At 43.5% G+C, this 21,756-nt stretch overlaps 1 long non-coding RNA gene and 1 pseudogene across 1 annotated transcript; one reads left to right on the top strand and one right to left on the bottom strand.

Moving 5' to 3' along the window:
* The first annotated feature begins 1,321 nt into the window (after positions 1-1,321).
* On the top strand, positions 1,322-1,387 carry LOC147823996 (U4 spliceosomal RNA; annotated as a pseudogene).
* Positions 1,388-3,843: 2,456 nt separating this feature from the next.
* On the bottom strand, positions 3,844-15,737 carry LOC110344750 (uncharacterized). Its single transcript, XR_015443067.1, has 4 exons — positions 15,427-15,737; positions 9,419-9,474; positions 7,879-7,929; positions 3,844-5,233 (listed from the first exon to the last, which is right to left on the bottom strand). It is a non-coding gene; the product is annotated as an uncharacterized LOC110344750 (long non-coding RNA).
* Between the last annotated feature and the right edge of the window lie 6,019 nt (positions 15,738-21,756).

Genomic DNA, 21,756 nt, shown 5'->3' with positions numbered 1-21,756 from the left:
CCTGTGGACTCTGCTTCTCAAGGGAGTTTATAGAGCAAAACCACGAGGTGGGGCAGGGTATAAGGTGGGACAAAACTATGGTCAACTAATAGATTACAAGAATAATCGCTTAGGTAATACTGACCCACTGGAAGAGCATAAGGTGGGACATAACTATGGTCAACCAATAAGATTACAAGTGTAGTTGCTTAGGTAATATTGATTAAATGGGGATCAAATGGGGAAGCAAGTCACGTACCCAGGGTGCATGGACTGAACAAGGATTTTGGGGAAAGGAATGGGGTGAGGTTCTGGTCCCCCACCCAAGGTGATTGGTGACCATTTAGAATATCAATCACTGCTGTTCATCTGTAGGGGAAATATGTGGGTATAGTCATTTTTCCCTTTTCCTTTTTTTTTTTTTGGTACCAAGGATCGAACTCAGGTCCTTATGCTTGAGCAGCAGGCGGCAAAACCACTGAGCTAAATCCCCGGCCCATTTTTCCCTTTTCTTGAAGCCTGATCTTAAATAAATGCACCTTCATCCATAGTTTAATGTGTTCTTATCTTCTGCACTGACTCTCTCAAAGGCCCAGCCCCCTCTGACTGCCTATAATATTTTAACTAACTTAGGTGTCTATAATAGGGGCATACACATACACTCTAGAGGATGAGGCAGGACAATCTCTAATTCAAGCCCAGCCTAGACAACTCAGGGCCTCTTTTGAGCCCCTGTATCAAAATAAAATTTTTTTAAAATGGGGGATGTAGCTCGGTGTGACGACCCTGGGTTCAATCCCCAGTACTACAAAGAGGAAAAGAAAGAAAAAGAAAAAAGAAAGAGAAAGCTGAAAGCAAGAAAGACAAAGGAAAGCAAAAGGGAAAAGAAAAAAGGATAGGAATTCAGAAGAGCCTGGTGGAAAAGAGGGGTGTGTACATGCCTCATCTTTATAAGCCCCATTAGGTTCAAAGCATTTCTCCCTCTGCCAAGTCACTGTTCTGTTTGGCCTCTCAATGCAGAGGCTGGGGTTTTAACCACCTACCTAGAACACTTGCCCACCTGTGAAAGGCTAGGGGAACAGAGCCCTCCTCTAAGTCATTCTCGCACAAAGCTCTCTAGGGACCCCAGGACTTACCTCTGCACTGACTGCAGTTGCCTGCACTGTGCTGTGTCAGTCTGTGTCACACCCTCATTGACAGGGTGTCCCTGGGCCTGAGACTTGGCTCCCTATGTGTCTGCTGGATGTTGTGGGTGCAACACAGGGCCTCGTGAGCACATTGCTCTACTCCTAGGCCACACTCCCAAGTCCAGAACAGTTTATCTTTGATCCCTAAGTCAGTCAGCTTTGCGCAGTGGCAGCATCATAGCCAATGAGGTTTATCCGAGGCGTGATTATTGCTAATTGATCCCTAAGTCAAATGAGTACTTCTCTACCATTTTAAACTATGCCTCCTTTTCTTACATATAAAAAACCTATATTCTCCTTTGATATTATTTGGCATTTCTGGTAACAATAGCAGCTTACTACATGTCTAACACTATTCTAAATGTATTTGTTTGCTGTTAGAACATCTCCACTATCACAACTAAACAAAGCCAAGCCTCTGTAATGCCGAATGTGGTTTTTCAGGCTGCACTGCCCATTGGCCTCCTCTATTCTGAAAAAGCAGAGGCCACGTCTTAGAGGTGCTTAACACATGTTTGCTGAATGAAAAAAGAAAAGCTGGTTAGAGTGTGAAACAATCTCAATAAGGAGTGCTGACATAGTAAATGGGCAGGTGCCCCTACATCCACAGCCAGGTCCTGAGTGTGTGCTGACAGCAGGAGGCTCTGATGCAAGTTAACGGAAGAGCACTGGGCCGGGGATTTAGCTCAGTGGTTTCGCCACCTGCTCTGCAGGCGCAAGGACCCAAGTTCGATCCCAGGTACCAAAATAAATAAATTAATAATAATAATAATAATAAAGGAAGAGCACTGCTTGGCCAGACAGCACATTTTCACGTATGCTGCAACAAAACCTCACATAAAAGCAGGATTGTCTGGAGGCCCGAGAGCTCTCCCTGGACCTGACCCACTTGCTTGCCACTTGCCCCCTCTGCTCAGTCGCTGCTATGGAGTCCAGGGAACCTGGCTCACATTGGTTTCAGGGCACCAGGAAGAGTCATGACTGTGGGTTCTGATTGTTTGGGGGGAGTTTTCTGCTTTTCCTGGAGTTATATTGCACCTAGAATCGTATCCATGGTGCTGGGGATAGAACCCAGGCCCTTACATATGCTGGGCAAGCACTTGACCACTGAGCTACATCTGCAGCTCCTCCTATATCTCTTTTAATGAAAATAAACATTAATTTGAAGTTTGGCTTTAAAAGATTAGCAATTAAGTTGGGAGCAGTGGTGCATTCCTTTAATCTCAGTGACTCAGGAAGCTTAGGCAGGAGTATTGCAAATTCAAGCCCAGTCTGGACAACTTAGTGCGATCCTGTCTCAAAAAAAGGAAAAGCTAGCAATGTTACTTAGGGGCAGGATGTCCCTGAGTTCTATGCCCCCAGTATGGGGTTGGGGCAGGGGAGGATTTAGCAATAGAGGTTTAAATACAACATAGCTACTGACTGATGTTTCTAATGCAGATTTTGTGGTTTTTTTCTTCAAACAGGGTCTTGCTATATAGTCCACACTGGCCTCAAACTCACAATTCTGCTTTGGCCTCCTCAGTGCTGGGATTACAGGAATGGACCACCACACCCAGGTTCAGAATATTCTGTTTTTTCTGGAAAACAGAATTACCCTCTTGTTTCAATTAACATAACAATTCTGATTACATAACAGTAAACATTTAAGTACCAAACCAGAAAAAAAAATTGTTTTAATAAATTTTTTTCATTTTCTTAGATGATAAAGATTGGGAAGCCAAGGAAAATACATCTACAGTTTTGCCAAGATCTTTCTCTGTTTCTACAAAATAATCTCACTGATTAACTCCAGAAGTAGAGACAATTAGAGTGAGACAAAAGACATGAGCTTCTTATCTCCAAGAACATAAACAGTACATGTCACAGGTGACCTCACTCAGGGGTGGCAGCAAGGTGAAGACATAATGGCACGTAAAGCCTGCACACCTCTGTTGACACAGTGACTGGTGGCCCAGCCTGTGCCACCATTGGCTGTTCAGCAGCCAGGACACGAGGGTGTGGTCTCCTAAGACAATACCTCAACATTACTTTTAGAAAAAGGACCTTAGTTCCTGAGCCTATGGATATTCTATGGAGTAAAAGGTCACAAGCAAAACCATCAAGAGGAAAATTATGGCTAAAATAGAAATCACAACTGTGAGAGTTGTTTCTGAAAGGAGGTGAAGGAGCATAGGTAGACTACTGTACCTCTCAATTTCCTTAGCAACAACCCAAATAAAGGACAAAAGGCAGGTCAATCGGGTTAGCCTGTAATCTGACCCAAGGACAAATTAAAAGTACATTTCTTTTTCACAAATGAAACTCTAACAGAAGATAATAATCACAGCTGAGGACATGAATGACCAACGCCCTCGAACTCAGAGTAAGAGATTGTCCGCCGGCCATGGAGACAGCCTTGCCAGCAAAGGGCCCTGGGAGTCTCAATTTCCTGCTTAGGGTGGTTGTAGCAAAGTCTAAGCACATGAACTATATTTTCTATACCAAAAGCTCCTTCTATAGGACAAGCACCTACACAAGCTCTGGCTCAGTCCTGATGCAGGCCCAGCTCACAGTGAAGAGGAGCCAAAGTCTTGCCCAGATAATGTTGCCAGGTTCTGGGGTGCTGGAGTCTCCTCCTAGAGGTGGTCTCTAGGTTCTTTCTGTTCTGAACAAAGAATTGGACAGAACAAACACAAACGGTAGCAAGGTTTTATATTTATTAAAGGTAGGGAAAGAAACATGCTCTGCAGAGTGAGTTTGGGCCAAGAAAAAGTAGGGGAAAAGGTACACTCTACAACATGAGAATGGACTGCTGTAGCCCTGGGCTCAACAGCAACCATCTTTTTGCATCTCCCTCTTCTCAGGGAGGTCTAGGCCATCCTATCCAAACCTCGAATTCTCATGAGAAGTCCATGTGCAGGGCTTTGGAAACTGTTCTGCCCCTGTGTCCTGGAACTTTATAATTAACAGGTCACATCCACTTCCCCAGCCAGTCTGCCATGCCCTAATCTCCTGCCTCATTAATGCAGCACCATTGAGTGACCACCTTCCCCATAAAACCTGTTTCCCCTTCAACTCAGTTGAACTTTTCTACTAGTTTATAAAGTTCCTAATTTCTGTAGGATAATTTGGGATTCAAGATCACATTCTTGGAAATTTGTATTCCTTTAAAACTCAAAAATTTTTCTTTCATAAATTTACTCTGAAAAATTTTAAAGGAATAAATATGCATAAAGATACAGATATAAGAATATTCATTATAAGGGAAACTATTAGAGAAGAGGAAAGGGACTGGGGAGGGGGAGAGAAAGGAAAGGGGGTAATGGGGGAACAATCAAAGTATGATATGCATGTACTAATATATCAAAATGCAATCCATTTTGTATAACAATATGTACTAATAAAAAGAATATTTATTATATCCCTACTGATCATGAAAAAAGAAAAATAAAAGTCAATCATGGAAATTAGGTAAAATGAAGATAGATTCACTCAGTTAAGAAACATTCCATCAAGGGGCTGGGGATTTAGCTCAGTGGTTCTGGTGCCTACTTTGCAAGCACAAGGTCCTGAGTTTGATCCCTAGTACCAAAAAAAAAAAGTAAGAAACCAATCCTTACTCTCGGCAACACATAACCCCAAGAAGATGGGCCCAGGCTTTCAGGAACCCTATATTAAAATCAGGAAGGTGCTTCACAAATCTTCCAGAAAACATGCTGGGAAAACCTAACCACTTCAAAGTCTTCATTCACTCAACAAAGAATGAGTGGTGCAGATAAAACACAGAAAATATATTCACTTGTCAGTGGTTCCACCTTTATATGCAGAAACACTTTTACCTAGCCTGAAACTCCCAATTGTCTTCCTTTATTTAGCCCAACTTCTCCAGGAAGATTGCTGGCTCCCTCAGATCCTCCACTGAAAAGATTCAAATGTTCTATTGAAGTTCCAATCCGTACTTGGTGGGGATCCAGGCCCTTGTAACCCAATCCTGTACATTAATTATTCTTCGGTGTAAAATCCACAGGGCTGACGTCTTTGGATGCAAAGGTCACATTAGTGGGCAAGTAGTCATCATCTTCATCCTATTTCCAATGTTTAAAGTAGCATTAAGGTGAGTCACTCCATGGCGAAAAGTAAACTCATAAATACTAATGTGGTGATTAGTTCCAAACAAACAATTACCAAACTTTCATTTATGCTGTATAAATAACTAAATCGCATCCTTGCACAAATGATACTAGCACAACTCCATTTTATGAATCTGAACAGACTGAGGATATCTATGGTGCAGGTGTTTTCCTGAATACACTATCTGATAAAATGAGAGGAGTTTCAGGGGATGGGTATTTCACAGTAATAGGATCTGACTGATTTCTCAAATTGTGTCTAACCCTAAAATCTCACAATCAGCAAGAAACAAGTTCTGGTGAACCAATACCGTTAAACATTCAGAGCCTTCAGGGGATAATTCACAGCCAGATTTTTACTCTGGGATCTCTAAAAGAGATTTCAAAGGCATGAGTAATGAACAACCAAAAATAAAAACCCCAACTCACTGGCCCTTTACAGGACCACATCTGTGCTTGTAAAGGGATGCAGCTTTAGGATCAGAGGTACATCACTAAATACATCACTAGCGGACCCCACCAACCCCACCAACCCCACCCCACCCCTCACACTCTAACAGGAAGTCAATAATCACTGCTCCTTCATCAGGAAGAACCCACAAGAAATGCTGGCTGCCCTCAGAGAGCTCACTCAGAGTCTAAGGCTGGGGGCAAGGGAAAAAGTAGAAAATAATAAGCTTAAAGTCTGACAGAGTTTTGTTGAGGTTAGGAAACATGAACTTTCATACACTACTGTTAAGAATGGGGACCATTACACATAAAAAGCCTTACACATAAAAAGCATTACATATAAAGTATGAGAGAGTGCTGAGAAGCTCACTACATGTAAACTACCTGCCACACATGATCTATGACTGTCATGGTTTGGATCTTATTATGGGGTCCCCAAAAGTCTCATGTGTATGGAAAGTGATTGGATCATGGGGTGCTGTACTCATCAGTGGATTCCTGAATGTGCTGTCAGGAGGTGGGGCCCGCTGGAGGTGGGTCACTGAGGGGTATGACCTGGAAGGCTGTATTCTTATCTCCTGTTTCTCCCTTCTCTTCTGTTTCTTGGCTGCCATGAGGTGAGCAGCTTTCCTCCATCATGTCCTTCTACCATGCTGTTTCTGCCTTGGAGCCAGCTGACCATGGACTGAAGTCCCCAAAACTGTGAGCCAGATTAAGCTTCTTCTTTAACTTGTAGGTATTGGATATTTTGTCCCAGGGACAGGAAAGCTCACTAATATAGATCTTAAATGTCCCCTAGAAGTTTACATGTTGAAAGCTTGGTCCTTGTCTTATTTACTTTTCTTGCTGCTGAAACAAAATATCTGACACACAAAGTTAAGGAGGACAGGTTTATTTGACTCACAGTTTATAGAGGTTTCAGTCCATAGTTGGCTGGCTCCAAGGCAGGGTGGCATAGCAGAGGAGCATTGCAGAGGAGAAAGAGTTCATGGGGGGAAGAAGATAGCAAAGCAAGCAAGAGACCCTAGCAGCTTCTTTCTGCCCTTTTTATACTCTATCTAGGCTACTGAGATTAGGGTGGTGCCAAACCAATTAGTGAATTGATTTAGTAATCACACACCCTTAATCCCAGCATCACACATTCTAGATTCAGCCACCTCTGATAAAGCCCCACCTATGACCACATGAGGCTTTGGAGGGGCATCTAGACCCAAACTATAACAGCCCTCAATACAGCAGTGTTCATAGGCAGTGCCTTTGGGAGGTGACTGGATCATGAGGGCTCTGACCACATAAATGGATTCATCCACTGATGGACCATAGCTTAACAGGCTACAGAAAAGTGGTAGGAACTTTAAGGGGCAGGGCCTACTTGGAGGAAGTAGGTCACTGGTGTATGCCTTTGAAGGGCATCTTTTGTCCTTGGCCCTTCTTCTCATATTCTTTCTTTCTTTGTTTCCAGGCAGTCGTGAGGTGAGCAACTTTGCTCTACCACATGTTCCCTGCCATGATGTTTTGCTTCACCACAGGCCTAATGCAATGGAGCAACTGATTATTGATTGAACCTTCTGAAACTGTGAGCCAAAATAACAAACTTTTCCTCCTTTAAGTTGATTTCTATCAGGTATTTTGTCACAGTGACAAAACTAATACAATTTCCTAATAGGTTATGCTGCTACAAAAAAGAAAGAGACCTATCTTTCCTCCTCCTTGCAGTCTATAGCACATTGCTATAAATACTTTATTTAATCTTTATGATGAATCCAGCCCAAGAGCTCAGGATAAAGAGGTTGTTTTAGTCCAGTTGCTCCACTATTCTTTAAAGCACTGTGTACACTCGAGAAAGCCGTAGGCTAAGCACCATGGATACAGTGCTTTAGGGGCAAGTGGGACTTTTCAAGTAAATATGACTTTTCTGCACATGACTTTTCTCTTATACTCCTGACTTTAGAACCTGGCCCTAGCATAGAAACTGCTCCAATGCAGGAGACTGCATTGATGTACAGGGTACTCTAGTGAAAATACCTAAAAGGGAAAGCCCTACAAACACAGAGGACATCACATACTGGACTTTCCAGGGAGAGGGAAGGTGCCACAACAACCAGCCACACATGTCCCACCTAACTGGCACTTGAGTTTTGCACACTTACCTCTTCATCCATAAAATCTCGTGGACTGAGAACAGATTTGTCTGCTCTGTTCTGTTGTGAAGACACAAAGGTAGAGAGTGTCCATCCAAGAAAGAAGAGTTTACAATATTACAATTATTGATAGCAGTTTGGTTTATAACTCAAAAAAAATTTTTTTGAGACAAGGTCTCACTATGTAGTTCAGGCTGGGCTTGAACTCACTATGTAGCCCAAACTGGCCTCAAACTCTCAGTGATCCTCTTGCCTCAGCTTCCCAAATGCTGGGATTATAGGTTAATAACTAAATAATTAAGTAACATGTAAGGACTTGCAATTGCCAGTAACTATAGACTCTAAGGTACTGCCCATCTCACTTTTACATAGACATAATTACACCACATACACTTCTTATTAACTTCTCTCACCCCTGTTGTCAAGTCTTAGTGGATTTAGTGGTATCCCCATAAGAACTTGGAATCAAGAGAAATAAAATTCTATTTTGAAAGTTAAACTTGGAAGAAATCTGGGTGTGATGGTGGGCTCTGTAGTCCCAGCTACTTGAGAAGCTAAGGCAGGAGGATCACTTATGCCCAGAAGTTCAAGGCCAACCTCGGCACCATAGTTAGATCTTGTCTCAACAAATAAACTGTAAAAAACACAAGATCTGAGCAAGGTCACTTTAAAAGGTAATACCACACTAGGACCCTCACCACAGCAGCCTGCACAAACATAGTAACCTAAAGAAAGGATGGGGGTCGATGGTCATGTAGCTTAGTGATAGAATGCCTGCTTAGCATGCAGGAGGCCCTAGATTCGAACCCCAGCACCAAAAAAACAACAAAAATCCCATGTATATTGCTCTAAGTATATGGAATGTGTTATACTATATAATGTGAAAAATTTAACTGATTTTTCTCCAGATCAAGAGCGAGTAGTGCCAGGCATGGTGGTGCACATTTGTAATCCCAGCACTCCGAGGCTGAGGCAGGAGGATTGCCATGAGGTGGAGGCCAGCCTGAGCTACACAGTGAGTTCAAGGCCAGCCTGCACTACAAAGCAAGATTCTGTCTCAAAAAGAAAAAATCAAGTTGCTAAAGTAACATATGGCATGCAAAAGTCTACTACAGAAGAACATTTACTTGTTTTCCTCTTCCAGAATTTCTTCAACAGCATCCCTGACTGCAGAATACTTCCTCTAGGGATTGCTCATTTACCCAAATTTAAGAGCTTCCTTAAATTCTACAAATCTCCTTATTCCACAACTCATGTTCTTTAAACTTATTCCTTTGTCCTACTTTGCTGCAAAGGGCTGAGTTGTTATATCACACAAGCAAAAGGCATTTAATACATTTTAGCCAAGTCTAAAACTTCCTCAGATTTACAGTTTCAGGCACTATGACACAAACTACTGCCTAATTTTTATCAACTCCAATTCAAAATTCTGAATTTATTTATATATTTTTTAAGAAAACAAGTTATTTTCAGAATGGAAAGTAGTTTCAGTAGTTAACCAAGGGCACACCTTTGAGAGTCAGTGCTCTGGATGTTAAGGCCAACTCACCTTTCCTGGCGCTAGAGTTTGGTCAACTTAACCTCTCTGTGCCTCAATTTCCTCATCTGTAAAATGATAAGGACATTAATAATATTAGTTATTTCATGGACTTATGCAAATTAAATAATGTCTACAGAGTTCGTAGCAAGAAGAGGGACACACAGTAAATACTTTAAAAGAGCTAGCGGCTATTAATATTATTATGGTTATTATACACAATGTATAACATGTGTTCAAAAGTACATGTATACCTTTACTTCAATAATTAGACATTTCTACTTTTCTTTTTATTTTAATTTATTTTGTACTATGAAAGTTAAAACATACGAACCACAGTTTTAGATATACTATTGATCAATTTAAAAACATTGAATGATCATTTGTGCATATCTCTCATCTTTAATTTTACATTCTGTTATACAAAGGTACTGTTAATACACACAGTTTCTAATTCCTTACAAACCTATTTGTCAAGCTGCAAGATGACATTGCATCAAACCACCACAAAGAATGCTTCCTTGAAGAAACCACATCAGCAATATTTGGTAAATGGTTATGCATGGAACTGACTTGGAGGGTAATGTTGAACATTCCTCATAAAACATGTATACAACAAATGGGAAATGTAACTTTAATATAAGATAAAATGTTACTCTTTATGCTTTAAACCTTTGGACACTCTAAAACCAGACAATACAAGGTGCTTTAATTATAGATTCCATAACTGAACACTATTCTATTAGTCGCCTGAGAGTGTAAACTTTGAGGACTGCTCGTTGGCTTTTTTTTTTTTTTTTTTTTGGTACCAGGGATCGAACTCGGGTCCTTGAGCTTGTGCAGCAGGCAGCAAAACCACTGAGCTAAATCCCCAGCCCCTCATTGGCTTTTTAAAGTCAACTTCAAATATAAGAACACTTAGTTTACCAAGAAAAATCTAGTTAACTGATTACATGTTACATAAAATATACTTTTCATGAAAGACTGATTTTTTTGGTACCAGGAATCAAACTCAGAACCTTGTGCTTGCAAGGCAGGCGTTGGCACCACTGAGCTAAATCCCCGGCCCTGAAAGATGGATTTTTAAAAAGATTACATCGTTGATGTATAATAACTTCAAAAATTGTTATCTACTTTTCTTTTTGAGATGGGGAGTTACTGTGTTGTCCAGACTGGCCTCAAACTCCTGGGCTCTAGTGATCCTCTTGCCCCAGCCTTCCAAGTCCTGGGCTTACGGTGTGCATCTCCAAGCCCAGCTTCCTACATTGGAAACAAAAAACAAAAGACAAAAAGTAAGCTGGAGCATATGTGAGGCCCTAGACTTGATCCCCAGCACCACAAAAAATAAAATGGGCTGGGCTTGATGGCATATGCTTGTAATACCAGCTACTCAGGAGGCTGAGGTAGGAGTCACAAGTTCAAGGCCAGCCTGGGCGATTTAGCAAGACTTTGTTTCAAAATAAAAATTTTAAAAGAGCTAGGGATGTAGCTCAGTGGTACAATGTCCCAGTTTAATCCCTAATACAAAAAAAAAAAAAGAGTTTCCAGTTTCATAATCATAAAATCTTACTTGTAGCTTACTGTAGTCTTTAGGTCATTCCTGGAGTGTAACCTATAGCACAGCAGACAAAAAAGCTCAGGTTTGAAGACCAGAAGAGTTCAAATCCCCTAACTCTACTACTTGTTAGTTTTGTGGTCTTGGACAAATTACTTATCTCTCTAGGCCTCAGCCTCCAACAGTGTAAAGTTGGGGTAATAACAGAGCTGTCAAAAAAAAAAAATAGATCCTGTCTTCATAGGTTTGTAACAAGGATTAAATAAGTGTAGCCAGAAGACCACAGTGCCATACTATAGTGAAGCTCAGTTAATATTAGCTATAATGTCATTTTTTACTCTAAAGAAACAAATTACAATTTGGGCCCCATAATCCAAGATTTTCATCATTCCTTAGAAACGCAGTATACCTGTTCTATCACTGCATGTGGACCCAGCATGATTCTTAGCTAAATTGGAGTTTCTCAATCTCAGCACTACCAGGAGTTTGTGCTGGATAATTTTCTGTGGGGAGATGTCCAGAGTCCTGGAATAATTTGGCAGCATCCCTGGCCTGCGACACTAGATGCCTATAACAACTCTCCCTGCCCCCTATCACACACACACTTCCCCCTATGAGAGACAACCAAAAATGTCTCCAGTGTTGCCAACTGTCCCCAGCTGAGAACTACCAGGCTAAGGTAAGAGAGCAGGTCCTGCCAGTGCTAGGTGCTGTTCTTGCTCAGTTCTAGAAGTGTGTCTGATCTGAAAGGGGAGACAAGATCTGCAGACATCTAAGTGGCGCCTGTGGCGGCAGATGATGAGGGCTGACCACTGTGGCTAATGAGGTCTCACAGGGTTTCTGAGGGGAAGGCACCACCTCTAATCACAGTCAGGGAAAAACTCCAGAGAGGAGGTGGCACTTTAGCCAGGCCCTGTGGTAATTACTGCTACTGATAACAACCAATTCCTTCTTTATCAGGGTATGATAAGTCATTTATGTTATTGGTGCATTTATCACATCCTCATAAGGACACTAATTAAATAACTGCCCTGAGGTTCACAGTTAATAAGCACAAAGCTGAACCAGATCTCAACTTTGTTTCCAAGCGAGGGATACCACCCACACAGTCCCTTATTCCTGGACCAAAATTTACTGATGGCCTTGCCTTTAGGCAGTAGCCCGGTTCTAGACCCTGGTGTAGAAAACTAAACACACAGGCCAGCAGAGACCTGAATGTACTGCATGCTTCTGAGAGTGTGAAGAACCACAATATCAGCCATCCTTAGGAATGAGCAGAATATTGATACCTGCACATAGAGACATGATTCCCAACAGAAGCATTAATTCCCATCAGCCCATATAAGGTATAAAAAGGCAATGTTAGGTTGGGGTGTACCTCAGAGGTACAGCACAAGCTTACATACATAGGGTCATGGATTTAATACCCAGCGACACAGCCACACACGTACACACAGAGGCAATGTCGGTGTCAGAATATCCATGTTGTTAGTGTATTGAGCTGGACTGGAGGAGGGGAAGAGTATAGGATGGAACTGAAAAGGTGGGTAGTGCAGATCCTGAATATGACACTGCAGAATATGGTGCAGAAAATCTTGAATATGGTGCTGCAGGGTCTATGGTTCATTCTGTGAGTGATGGAGGCCCCAGGTAGTTTTAAGTGTGAATCACAGCATCAAGGAAGAAAATAGCCTGAAACTACTCTGCATAGAGGCTGATCTAGAGATGAGAATTCTTTTTTTTGTTTTTTGTTTTGCTATGTAGTTTAAACTGGCCTTGAATTCAAACTCGTGGTCAGCCACCTGCCTCAGCCTCCTGAGTGCTAGGATTACTGCCATGGTTAAAAAAAAAGAAAAGGAATTCTAAAATCAATGAAATATCTAAGGAAAGAGTAGATAAGTACAGGTGTCTTCTTTCTTCCAGGTCTGAATTGTCACTAAACTCCATGGCTACTTCTTTTTCTTTTTCCTTTCTTTCTTTCTTTTTTTTTGGTACCGGGGATCGAACTCAGTACCTTGAGCTTGTGAGGCAGGTGGCGAAACCACTGAGCTAAATCCCTGGCCCCCGCCTTTTTTTTGAGACAGGTTCTTGCTATGTAGTTCAGGCTAGGCTTGAACCCACCATGTAGCCTAGGTTGGCTGCAAACTTGTGGTGATCCTCCTGTTACAGCCTCCTGAGTGCTGAGATTACAGGCATGTGCCACCACCATGCCTGGCTTCCATGGTGAATTCTTAACCAATAAACTTTTCTGTTAGGACCAGAAACTTTAATTAAGGTGTGGAGTCCCTCCTCTACCAACATTTGTCTAACCTATCACTAAAACTTCAAAGCAGGAGTAACTGATTATGGGCCTAGCATATTATATTGTAAAATGTAGTCAAGTGCATTAAACTTCAAAGTGCTTAGAAAACAATGAATCAGGAGCTAGGACTGTAGCTGGGTGGTGGAATATACACTTAGCATGCAGATGGCCCTGAATTCAATCCCTAGCACCCAAAAAGGAGAAGTGGGGACAGGGGAAGAAGAGGAGGAGAAGAAAAGAAGAGGAAGGAAAAAAAGAAAAAGAATACAGTTAATCAATCCTCAAAAGTGTCTAATACTAATAAATTAAAGGATATTCTAGGCCAGGGGGAAAAAAGTCTACAGATCAAGTGTCTGCCTCTTCCACTTCAAAAACATGGTTAGGCCAGTGGCTTTACTTCAAATTTTTTTGCACTATCAAAATAAGAATTTGAAATATAAAGGTCAAATAAATCAGGCATGGTGGTGCACACCTGTAATCCCAGCACTTGGAAAATTGAGGCAGGAGGATCCCCATGAGTTCGAGGCCAGCCTGGGCTACATAGTGAGACCCTGCCTCAAAAAACCAGAAAAAAAAAAAAAAGGCCAAATAGTTGATGACTTAGCAATGTATCAGTTCATAAGGAAATGATTATGTGTCCAGAAATATAGAAATTATATCAACAGATGCCTAACACAGCAGTAGTAAATTTCATTCACTTATGTGTGCTTGGGCCTTGTCCTTTCACACAGCTAAATTTTAACCTGTCTCCAAAGGGCCTCATCCTACCTCCTGAGTCTTCTTTTTTAGCATGTGTAGTGTTTCCTGCCTATACTGCATATTTTAGCACTTGCAAACCTTGTAATTTTGTCCTTACTAGATTTGAAACTCCTCAAATAACAGATTTTATCAACAAATTCTTCAAAATCATAGGGTGATACACATGCCAAGGAAACTGACACGATCTCAGCTGTACTAAAGTCTAGAACGAGGGCTATGCCAGTGATGACCCTGCTGTGCTGAGTTTGGTTTCCTTGGAGAAGAGCTCTGAAAAATGAAGGCTGAGGGTGTTTTACATGGAATTTATTACAGAACTGGGTATGTTCCATGTGGAATGGAGATGTCTTAGAGGAAACACCAACGCTGTCTTCAAACACTTAAGAAGCATTCAGGAAACTAGCATTTCTCTGCCTTTTTGAAGTAGAGGGTAGAAGTAGAGCCAGTAGCTGGCAAAAATTTCTAATGACTAGAACTGTTTGTAGGGAATAAAAGGAGCATCAGTGGAGATGTTTGTAGGTAATAAAAGGAGCATCAGTGGCGATATCCCAGAAGCATAGCTAACCTGGCAGGGCGTGTTCAGGTTGGGAAGAGAGAAGAGATCCTTTATTATGGAAAGTGCTCACCCAGACCAATGGAAAGTCTGCAAGTAACTTCTGGCCGAAGGGCTCACCATGCTTCCCCTGTCTTTCCCACGAGGCCAGCACTGCCATCAGCCCTTACTGGATACCCAATACATGCTTGCTGAACCAATCAAGTCATTATGTCGAACAGACCAGAAATACGGGAGAGAACCTTGACTCATCTTGCCCTTACAGTCCACCAGCAAATCTAGTCAGCTCTGTTTTCCAAGTAGATCGATTCAGACCACTACTTGTCATTGTTAACTCTCCAGACTAATCTCTCCAGATTTTTTTCTAATCTCCCTGCTTCATTCTTGCTCATCTCCAACCAGACTAGTCTCAAAATCGAAGATAGAATATTAAAAATGTACATGCTCCCCTATGGAACCCCTCCGATGACTCTCCTACACTTAGTATAAGATCTAAACTCCTTACATGTCAAGATTTAGTCTCCACCTGTCCCTCTGACATCATCTGGTATCAGTCCCCTGCCCTGTGACTTCTGTTCCACCCACATCAATCCTGCCTGCCCCTCAATTTGCTAAGCTGCCCCTCACTTCTGGCCTTTTGCGCTGGCCGTTCCCTCTGCCTGAAATGCTTTCCCCTCAGACCCTCCCATGGTTCATTTCTTCCTCGTTTTCAATTCCGTGAGCAGGTGTTCTCTCAAGGGAAGATACTGGCTGGTCACCCTGCGCTGACACTCGAGATGTTTCGTCATTTTTGCATCTCCTAGCCCTCTGGGTCTCTCTTTGTTCTCCCAAAAGTGAGCTCCCCGAGAGCTTACCGCACACCTCCTCAAGGCACCGAGTCCCGGCGCCCAGAGGGAGCTAAGGCCCAGCATCGAGTTGTAAGTTTCCGTCCCGAACCTTGGATCCCAGGCCTGTTTTCCATAGACCCTGCCGACCAGTGGTGCCCACAAATTCAAGAGGCTCCAGGCCCGTCCCATAAGGACCAGGTTCGTTTCGGGGTCGCTGTCCAGCGCCGCCACCCGGAGCCCTCCCGGGCCCCGCCCTCTCGCTACAGGGGCCTAGGTGGGCCAAAAGCCTTCGCTTTCTCTCCTGCGCTGTAGCCGCTAGTTAAGAAAGTGTGTGTGTGTGTGTGTGTGTGTGTGTGTGTGTGTGTGTGTGTGTGTGTGTGTGTGTGTGTGTGTGTGTGTGTGTGTGTGTGTGTGTCTGCGCCCGCCGCCGCCCCCGCCCCCCACACACACCCCCGCCTTCCCTGACCGGCGCTGCTTAGTCTCATCCAGTTCTGGGCGGACCCAGGCAGGAGTTTCCTCGAAGGATTAGACATCCTAGTTCTGCAACAGGCCGCCAGGTCGAGGGTACGCTAAGAAGAAGCTGAAAGCCACCCTACTGTCCCCCAGAGGCAGGAAGCAGAGGCAGAGGCAGAGGCAGGAAGGTCACCGAGAATTTGAGACCAGCCTGGGCTAAGAAGTGAGTTCAAGGCCAGCCTGAACTGCATTGTGAGTACCTGTCTCAAAAAAAAGTGTAGGCTGGAGTGTAGCGGGTTCCCTGGCATTGCCAAAAAATAAAAATAACTCCCAGGCATGGTGGCATACTTGTAATCCCAGAATTCAGGAGACTGAGGCAGGAGGATTACCACTAGTTCAAAGTTAGACTGTACTACATAATGAGATCCTGTCTCAAAAAAAAAAACAAAGAAAGAAAACAAAGGACCGTGGAGAAGAAAAAAGAGGAGGGCAAGGATGAAAAGAAAACCGAAAAGAAAATGAGACAATAAAGAAAAAGCAAGCAGACAAACAAAAAACTGCTGTGACATAGGGCTGCAGGATGCTAGGGCTCCTTTATTGAACCTTAAGAAACAAACACCTGACAAGTTGGGTGCTAGTATGCCACCCTAAACACCTTTTCCTGGTCAGGTATTAACATCAGCCTCACCCATACTATTTGAGCTTCATTTTTATCACCTGGCAGGAAGTTCAGGGTCAGAAGGGCCCTTGAGTCAGAATCACTGGGATGGTTAAACTGTCCCTCCCCACCTCTCTTCCAGACCAGCTGCTCTGGCAGGGCTATGTTCCTGACCATTCCAATCTACTGGAGGCCTTTGCACTGGGAGTCCTCCCTGCTCCGAATGCTCTTCCCCCAGATACCTCATGACCTGCGGCCTCCCCTCGGGTCTCAGAGGCTGCTTTCTCCCTGAAGTTCTCTCTGACCCTTTGTAAAAGCCAACCCCCATCTTCCACAGTCCCTACCTCTTTACTTCATATTTTTCTATAGCATTTATTGCCTTCTAATATATCATGTAATTTAATTTACTTATTGAATTTGCTTTTTTCTTTGCTTTACCTCCAGAGTTTAGAACAGTTCTTGGCATGTAGTAAGCACTCAATAAATATTTTATTTTATTTTTTTGGCAATACTGGCGATTGAACCCAAGGTACTACGGTACCAGTGCACACACACACACACACACACACACACAACCCTGCTGGGCTTGAACTTGCAATCCTCCTTCCTCAGCCTCCCAGAGTGCTAAGACTAGTGGTATGTGCCACTGCTCCTGGAAAAATTTATTTTCAACTGACACGTAAAAACAAAAATTATATCCAGTTGAGACCCTTTCTCAAAAAGGGAAAATAAGGGCTGAGGATGTAGCTCAGTGCAGAGGTCCTAGGTTCAATACATAGCATCACACACACACACACATACATACATATGCATGTGCATACAAATTATACATCTTAGTGGGCTGCCATGTGATGCTTTGATACTTGCATACATTGTACACTGTTTAAATCAAGCTAGACTATCTATTTCTCACACATTTACTATTTCCATATAGTGAAATCTTTCAAAATCCTCCCTGTTAGCTTTTTGAAATGTGTGGTACATTATTGTTATCTATAGTCACCTTAGTGGGCAACTGCAAACTAGAACTTCTTCTGCTCTCTAACTGCAACTTAGTAAGCACTGATCAATTTTCCCCCATCCTTCCCCCTAACCTCTCCTCCCTCCAGCCTTTGGTAACCACCATTCTACTCTCACCTGTTATGAGATAGACGACTTCTTCTTCTTCTTCTTCTTCTTCTTCCTCCTCCCCCCCTCCCCCTCCCCCCTCCCCCCTCCCCCCTCCCCCCCTCCCCCCCCCCCTCCCCCCTCCCCCCTCCCCCCTCCCCCCCCCCCCCTCCCCCCTCCCCCCTCCCCCCCCCCCCCCTCCCCCCCCCCCCCCCCCTCCCCCCCCCCCCCCCCCCTCCCCCCTCCCCCCTCCCCCCCCCCCCCCCCCTCCCCCTCCTCCCCTCCTCCCCCCCCCTCCCCCTCCACCTCCCCCTCCTTCTTCTGTACCGGCCATTGAACTCAGGACCTTGTGCTTGCAAGGCAGTGGAGATAGACTTCTATGGAGTCCACAGATATGCAAGATCATGAAGTGTGTGTCTTTCTGTGCCTGGCTTATTTCACTCAATACAGCGGTCTCCAGTTCTATCCATGTTGTCACACATTCCTCCTTACAGCTACATAGTATTCCACCATGCCGTTGTACATTTCCTTTATCTGTTCAATCCATACTTTCTTTTTTTTTTTTTTGGTATTGGGGATCGAACTCAGGTCCTTCCGCTTTCGAGGCAGGCGGTGAAACCACTGAGCTAGCTCTCCGGCCCTCATTTTCTTTGGATATGTGGATCATATAGTAGTTTTAGCCTTAATTGTTTTTTTTTCCTTAAATTCTTTTATTGGTACATTTTAGGTATACAATACATTTACATTTATCATTGGGTGCTTGTAGCTGTACATGACGTATCTTGGTTCTTATTTTTTCCCCATTCCCTGTGCTCCCTTACCCCCCTCCACCCTTCCCTATTTACAAAGACTTTGTTTCCATTTTTTCCTTTTTTCATAATTTTTCCTTTCCCTTCTATCTTTTCCCCTTCCCCTCCCACTTCCCCTACCTCTTTACACTGAAAGTGTAAATAAGGATTAAAATGATTAAAAGAAATAATTGAAAATTTGAAATAGGAAGAAAAGGTCCAAAGGGGTAATTGTTTTTTTTAAAAAATTCCATACCAGGGGCTGGGGATTTAGCTCAGTGGTTCCGGCACCTGCCTCGCCAGCGCAAGGTCCTGAGTTCAATCCCTGGTACCAAAAAAAAATTCCATACCATTTTTCCATATTGTTTCCAGTAATTTACATTCCCACCAACAGTGGGGGATTCCCTTTTCCCCATCTAACACTTGTTATCTTTAATCTTCCATTTTGTTTGTTTTGGTTTTTTGAGACAGGGTCTCACTATGTAATTCAGGATGGTTTTGAATTCATTATGTAGCCCACACTGGCCTTGATCTTTCAGAGATGTTCCTGCCTCAGCCTCCCGAGTGCTGGGATTACAAGCCTGTGCCACCACATCCCGCATCTTTAATCTTTTTGTTAATAGCCATTTTTACTAGAGTGAGGTGATATTTCACTGGAGTTTTGACTTGCATTTCCCAGATGACTGGTGGTGTTGAGCACTTTTTCTCATAAACCTTTTGGGCATTTGTATGTCTTCTTTTGAGATATGTCTAGCTGCCCATTTCAAAGTCAGAATATAATTTTGCTGTTGCATTTGTGGGGTTCTTTCTTTCTGTACCTGGGATCAAACTCAGGACCTTGCGTTTGGGAGGCAGGCAGCCGAACCACTGAGCTAAATCCCGGCCCTCTTTATATATTTAGAGTCTGGTCTTGCTTTTGTTTTCTGTGCTTTTTGGGGTCTTGTCCAAAAAATCCTTGCTCTCCCATTGTCCAGATGTTTATGGAGGGCTGGGAATGTATGTGTGACCATGGGTTCAATGGGCAGCACAACAAACAAAGCAAATAAAACAAAACAAAACACCAGTTTTTTTGAGGGAAGGGGAAACCCCACCAGTTTTGAATCATGACTGCAAGCTGAGAGTGGTGGTATATGCCTTAGTCCCTGCTGCTAGGGAGACTGAGTGAGTAGGATTGCTTGAGGCCAGGAGTTTAAGGTCAGCCTGGGAAATGTAGTAAGGCTTCATCTTGAAAATGAATAAATAAGCCAGGCACATGGCACATGCCTGTAATCCCAGCACTCTGGAAGACTGAGGCAGGACATGGTGAGTTTGAGCCCAGCCCGGACAATTTAGTGACTTAGCTAAGAATAATAATAAAAAAAAATTTTTTAAAGGACTGGATATGTAGTTCAGTGCAAAGGAACTGTGTTCAATTCCAGTGCTGCTTAGTTAATTAATCAATTAAAACCATGGGCCCCAAATTGTTTGACAGTTCTGGACTCTAAGCCCCTTTCCTCTGAATTAAGTCTCAGATTTGATCAAAATAATTCAGAAGTGGCAGTATGACATTCTCTATACCCAAGCCTTAAGAAACCTGCAGCTTCAAATTCTAACTGCAACTTAGTAAGCACTGATCAATAAAGTTTCTTTATTGGGAGGCTGAGGCAGCGGGATCACCGGGAGTTCAAGGCCAGCCTGAACTGCACAGTGAGAACCCGATCTCAAAAAAAAAAAAGCAAATTTCAGTTTCTTTGGGCGTTCATTCGAACCCTAACTTTCACACTGTGAGGAAGTCAAGGCCACATGGAGAGAAGAGTGAGGACAAATCTGACTATGCCCATGAAACTTAACCTGTCTCGCCTGCTTTTAGGTACTTTCTTTTAGTACACTTTAAAAATCACTAAGTTTTACCAGGCACAGTGGTGCACCCTTATAATCCCAGCACTCCAGAGGCTGAGGAGGGAGGATTGCCAAGAGTTTGAGGCCAATCAGCCCTGTTTAGTGAGTTCAAGACCAGCTTGAACTACACAGCAAGACCCTGTCTCAACAAATCTACATATTCAAGCACTTGGGAAGCTGAGGCAGGAGGATCACCATGAATTCAAGGTTAGCCTGAACCACATAGTTCAAGGCCAACCTGAACTACATAGCAAGACCATGTCTGGAAAAAAAAAAAATTGAAAAGGGCTGGGGATGTAGCATAGTGTGAAGGCTCTGGGTCTAATCCTCGGTACCCCCCCCCCCAAATTTAGTGGTCACATAGCTAAGCAGTCTATTAGATTCCCATAAGCTTTGCTATGGATAACACCTCTGACTTATGGGTTGTGGTGGTAATGGTAGCCTAAGCTGTTTTTCAGGAAGTGGAAGCAGCCTTCATCCAGCTCAAACCGTGTGGAGCCCCTGACCCCTTGGCTTGGGCCTGTGTGAGTGTCGTGTGGGTGGCCTTTCCACATCAGAAGACAATCGAGACCTAGAGGCTGGACCTGCAAACACCCAGTTGGAAGCAGAACGAACCCGAGATCTCTGCTTTGCTCTACATGTAGGATGCTAATCACTCTGGGAATGTCTGTTACGAGATTTATTAGCCCTAAATTTGTTTTTTTTGGTACCAGGGATTGAACTTGGGTCCTTGAGCCTGGGGGACAGGTGGTGGAACCACTGAGCTAAATCCCCGGCCCAACCCTAAATTTACCTATCCTGTCTCATCCCTTTTCAAGTCTGAGGACACCAAGACAAGCATAACTGAAGTAATTTTCAGGCTTTGCAGTGACATTTAATTGCCAACTTTCACATTGTCTTGTTCCACCCCCCCGGAGTGATGTCTAGAAGTCTCCACTCATTGTCCCGAACCTGCAGTCACCTCGGATTCTGGGAAAAGCAGAGCCTTGAAGACCCTCTCAGGATGAGGTCACCCCCTAAGCAGGACAGTTACCTGTGATGGGACCTGAGGCTGCCCTCCAAAGCAGGAGCTGCTGTCTCTCCCCTCAAGCAATAATGGCTCTCCCAGAACAACCCCCCCCCCCCCCCCCCCGCCAAGTACTGGGGCTTGAACACAGGGCCTTCACACCGAGCTACATCCTCGGCACTTTCAATTTTTCATTTTGAGACAGGGTCTCCCTAAGTCACTAGGCTTGGACTTGTGATTCTCCTGTCTCAGCCTCCCAGAATGCTAGGATCACAGGAGGGTGCTACCACACCTGGCTTCTCCCAGACTGTCTCAAAACCAGTCCATGACACTGATCAACCCACCACACCTTGATTTGGCCAGAATCGCCTAAACTGCCAGCAATGGAAACCTCAGCTATGCCAACCCCAGCCTTTGCCTTTGTTACCCTCTTCTATAAACCCCCAAAGCTTCTGTCAGCCCCTCTA

This window comes from Heterocephalus glaber, unplaced genomic scaffold (genome assembly GCF_053883595.1).
Source record: "Heterocephalus glaber isolate CG9 unplaced genomic scaffold, H.glaber_assembly_v1.0 deba00001561, whole genome shotgun sequence".
NCBI lineage: Eukaryota > Metazoa > Chordata > Mammalia > Rodentia > Bathyergidae > Heterocephalus > Heterocephalus glaber.
The sequence above is the reverse complement of the archived record's forward strand: the minus strand, read 5'-3'. Positions and strand labels throughout refer to the sequence as shown.